Below are 5,531 nucleotides of genomic sequence, written 5' to 3' on the forward strand. Positions count from 1 at the left end.
TAACTTGTCTTCATACGATGCACATTAGAACGAGACTCTGGTCTTTAGGAGCCATGAAAACTATAGAATATGAGAATTCAAATTAGATATTTTCTTGCCCTTCAGATTTAGGTAAACATGTCATATTTGGTCTACTGTAGTAGTCTGAAAGACTCAGGTCTCTGTGCCAGAAAGTGTGTGCGCAGTCAAATTGCCCTTGATGAAGACATTGAATCCCAAACTGCTAATTAATTGCTGAAAATTATAGTTTTTACTGGATGCCATGGTATGGAGCAAAGAACATAATACAATAGAATACAATACAATGATAACAAAACAATGGCTCTTCGCAGGAATAAAGTGCAACATAAATTATTTAAACAAAGGTCTCTTCAAGAAGGCACCTATTATATATATACCTATTCCTTATAAAATTAATACGGCAAACGTGTTAGCTAACAGTTGCCGAAGCTGAGTAAAACATTAGCATTTATTTGGAGTTGTTTATGCTCATTTGATGAATGTCACTCTCCCTTAGCTCTGTTTGGGTCTCCACAGTAAAGAAATCTGGCTCTTTAGCTGCTAAATGCTCCGCTATGTTCACCTTTCAATGTTTGCAGTGTGCTGTTTGGTGCTGAGCAGAGTGAACCAAAACAGTGAAGTTTGTGTGCGGTAAAACTAAAACAATGAGCTGAAAGATGCTAAAACGCTTCGCATAGCTGAGGGGAACTGCAGAGTCGGGTGATAATTCTCTGTCATTCATCACCATGGGGATTAGTTCATACAATAGTATTACTTATACTATAGCAAAGATGCTTGGTTTGTGGTCCTCATCAACAGGGGAAATTGTCATCACAAAGTTATAAACCCCTGTCTCTTACATGTATATCGTGACTTTCCTCCTGTCCTTTTTAAATGGGATGTAAGGGTCACATATGCCACTTCTGTATAAATTGAGTATTCACCATGTGTTCAGTGGTTAGTTTAAAAAAAAAAACTGCAAAAATGCAACATACTTTTTTGAGTCAGACATAAAACAAACCACGGCCATCAAGTTTCTGCTTAACCTGTGAATCTGCAGTGACATCATAATAAACTCCATAGATTAGCATAATAAGCCCATAATAGGAACTGATTCATCAATGAAAGTTAGTAGAAGTTGATTAACTAAAACCCCTCTAAAAAGAACTGAGCTCCCTCAACATGAGCACCAACTCCACTGAATCAGACAGGAACATAGACCTGAGAGAGAGCAGACATAATTCATGTGCAAGTACCAGCAAGAGGGAATCATCTTCTCCACAGCTTCACTAATATTTGGATTAAGATCAGGTGGGTGAGAGAATGAGAGAGTTCTTAGATTCTGTACAAGCAGAGCCGAGGTGAAACGGGTCAGACAATATCACTTACTCAGAGACATGCTATTACATAGGCAGAAATACCATTATGGGGTTTGGACTGAAACTCAATCCACTCACACTGGGTATGCATGCATGTGCTTCTGTGTGTTCACTGCATACATTCATGGCATCCAATTTCAATATTTCGGCGAAACCTCCGCAGCCCTGCAAGCCTTCAGGTCTGATAGAGCTCTTCTGTACAAAAGCGACCAAGGCCGCATTTATTTTTCATTCCACCATAAAGAACGCCAGGACAGTCAAAGCCCCATGAGTAAGAGAGAACGATTGAAACGAGATTGGCAGAGACGGAAAGGACAGCAGCACACCAGCAGGGAAAGTTTTGTCCTTCATCAGCCCTCCATGCCTCTATCCCTCCATCTCATTAAGGATGGATAGATGATCAATAGGAGAGGAGCAGTAGAAGGGGGATTAGGATTTGGAATCAATGGCTTTGTTTTCTTCAGCATGCCAACGATGAACACTGCCTTAAGACACTGACAACGCAACACAGAGACTTTCATGGCTGTTCATCTGTGTGTGAGAGGGCATGGCAGTCCTTCCGTGTGGACACACACACACACACACACACACACACACACACACACACACACACACACACACACACACACACATCTGTTTGCAGCCTCTCACGCTGAGATACAAAGAGAAGCTTCGATCCCTTCATGAGGTTGGGAGACGGTGGGGGGGATGGGCTCTGATCCAACTGTGGTAGTATCTTCTACTGAGAAATGCACCCATGTTGATATGTTGTAGACTTGCTCTGTATAACACATGTTGACCTGTGTGTGGGAGATGCTGGTTATCTATCACAGATCAGAGGTTGGCTAGTTTCACAGTTTTCTCTGAGAAAAGATGGAGATGGTTGATGAAGTAGAGTATACGCTCGCTGCAAAGAGAAGTGATGCTCCTAAAACCCTGAGTGGGCTGTAAGGAGTGAGGCAAGGCATTCTGGGTAGGTGAGGCTTCATCTCCCACACAGAGAATCAAAAACATACCCCTTGCTTTCATCTCTCTTCCTCTCTCTCTCTCTCTCACACACACACACACACACACACACACACACACACACACACACACACACACACACACACAGACACAGACACACACACAGACACACACAGGCCCTGTTTGTTGTGGCTTTCACCCCTCTTTTCTTTTGATAGAACAAAGGCATTTGTTTGTGTGTCCTGCAGATGAAAGCTCAGCTTTGCGATGGCCCATTTCACCTCAGGTACAGATGCCGCAGCTCCATGATAGTTCTTAGAGACTAAGGCTGATGATACTTCTTATTTTTCTTTAATGTAAACAAATCTCATGAATTTGTTTACATTAAACACATTTTTTGGGCCAGAAGGCATCACCTGACGGACACGGAAGTTCTACTTCTATCTTTTGGTCGCTATGTTGAAATTGCTTCAAAGCCCGGCACACATTCTGGGGGCCCGGTCCATCTCTCAAGAAGAAATTATTTATTTATTTATTCCCAGCCTGTAGCCTTTGGGGTAAAAAAAATAAAATCTATTTTCTAAAATAGCTGGGCACTGTAATTTTAGCAAATGTTACTCAAAAGAGTAGTTGAGTGCTTTTGTTGGGGACTACTTTCAGCTGCGGATTAACACACATATGATGCCACTATTGAGTATGGCAGCAAGACAGTTATGTGCGAGAGAGACTCAAAATAAACTACACTGTCCATGTTCATTGTAAGGAAGGAACATGTCAACCAGGAAGGAATACAATACAACAGTCAGTGTGGCTCACTGATGTGTTTTTAGAAGTTTTTGGACAACAATGGAAGGAATAAGCGACTGTATATCAAGCTCTGGGTACACAGATCTTTTCGTGGGATTTGTTGACAAGAACAAACATTTTAGAATATACTAGCCATATGCTTTACCTTTCGCACAACTGAATTGGTGAAGGAGTACCCTCGCGGCTGAATGTCGGGGAGAGGGAAAGAGGTAGAAGGACAAAAAGAGGGGGGGGGGAAACCAAGGAGAGGGACAATTTCATTCCAGGACAATTGGTCAGGTTGCTGCTGATCCGTTTCCATCACACATTCCATCATGGCCCGACATGGCTGACTTGTCACCCTGAGTGACATTCGTAAGTCTGGCTTACACATAGAGCACACACGTGCCCGTACACACGTGCACACGCAGAGGAATACAGTGAGCACACACTGCACTCACTGTAATGTCTTCTTGGGGGGGACCACAGGGCATTCTTTCTCTTACTTAATTGTACTAATTACACTTCTGCTTTACTTTTTTCTGTGTGTGAATGTGAATATATATAGGCCATAACCCATATTACTCATATATATATATATATATATATATATATATATATATATATATGCTGCAGATAACCAGCTCAGATGCCAATGGGCTGTTTTGGTTGAAGCCATATTGATCCTTGTCTGTTTTATTTCAGTGTATTTTCAGCAGCAAAGCCTGTTGAGATAATTAAAATGCCAGCATCCGCTAAAGCGATCAAGATTTCATATCATTCTGTTTCGAGTGTTAAAATGTCAGTGTGACGTGGGGGGTTGAGGTATGAGGCTTTAAATATGAGCTTGCCTTTTATGGTCTATCATAAACACAATAAAATGAGTTATGGCCTATAGGCGGCTCATACTGTAGAGTGGCATATGTCTTTGTGCAAATTAATTTTACATTGCAACTAAGAGTGTATTGCAGCATTAGGAACTATACTTTCTTTCTGAGACATTGTGGTGCCATCTAGTGGGTTAATTATGCAAATAACATTTGACAGCTAAAATGTATTCTCCTTCTCAGCTGGTTTGTTAATCTAGATATTTCATAAAAAAACATTAGAAATTTTTTTTTTACCCAATATAATTTTTATTTTATTTTACACAGTGATCAGCTACAAACACTGTCGCCTACAAACAGGCAGGTTAACCTCAGCAGACTCCAATAACACAGTGTTATGTTACAACAGTGCTTATCCACACAGTCAGGAAGTCTAATCATGGCCAATCTGGTTGTAACGAGTACGACCATGTATGGAAGAAGGGAGGTGCTGTCTGTAGCAACAATTGATTTATTTTTTTACTAAACTGTGTAGGAATCTGAGGTTATTTCAGTGTAGATGACTTTTCTTAATTCAATCATTTATGGTTAATTGAAGTCATTAAAGACCATTTCCTTTTCTCACACAGCCAACGTGCTTATAGCTGGTACAGACTTTCATGGCTTATAACAACAAATGGAAGTTACACCTTTTTGACGATTTGACAAATAGGCAGGACAGAAAACATGTCTCCCAATCATACATCAATACGCATGCAGACACGTGCACACACATAGAAATAAGGGCACGTTCAGACTTACATGCATGTGCTCAGGCACACACACTTTATCTACAATTTACAAAAGGTCGTTTTTTTTCATCTTTCCCCCCCCCCCCTTTCTTCTCTCTTTATCTCTTGGTTCTTAATCCTGAAAAGGTGTATAGTAAATGCATGGTTGCTCTCTGCTTCAAAGATTTGTTATTTACTCACAATAAAATACTCTTTAATATTTTGTTTTGAAATGATTACATGATGGATATATCAAAAACAGTTATGAAAATGAGTTTGTCAATAAGGCATTTTGAACAAAACCATTCATTGTCAGAGCCAAGTTTCTTGAGTGAACTGCTGGAAAACACAACACTGTGCACACACAGCACACACACCATGAACTGCGTTGGAGTGTTTCAAACAATAACTGATGACAAAATAACAAAACGTTTACCATTTCCGCCACATGTACATCGATAAAGTGCTAAAATAAAATGATATGGCCTTGATATGCCCCTAGTGAAAAATAAATGCATGATTAAATTCTGAAGTAATTAGGCTATGCTAGTCAAAAAGAGAAATAAATAACACGTATGAGCATATTGCATAGCCAGAGCTGGCACAGTGCAGCAGGAACACTAAAAGCATCCAGAGCAATAATACCTGCCTCAATAGCCACCATTCACAGTGCCACTCAGCTGATTGTACCACGGGATTGGATTTTATTTCTCTGATTGATGTCAGTCAGATTTTCCAGGAATTGATCCATTATGATTTATTTTTTTTGCATAATATTTTTGATATTGTTGTATGCTCGTCTG

This window comes from Sander vitreus, chromosome 12 (assembly GCF_031162955.1).
Source record: "Sander vitreus isolate 19-12246 chromosome 12, sanVit1, whole genome shotgun sequence".
NCBI classification, from domain to species: Eukaryota; Metazoa; Chordata; class Actinopteri; order Perciformes; family Percidae; genus Sander; species Sander vitreus.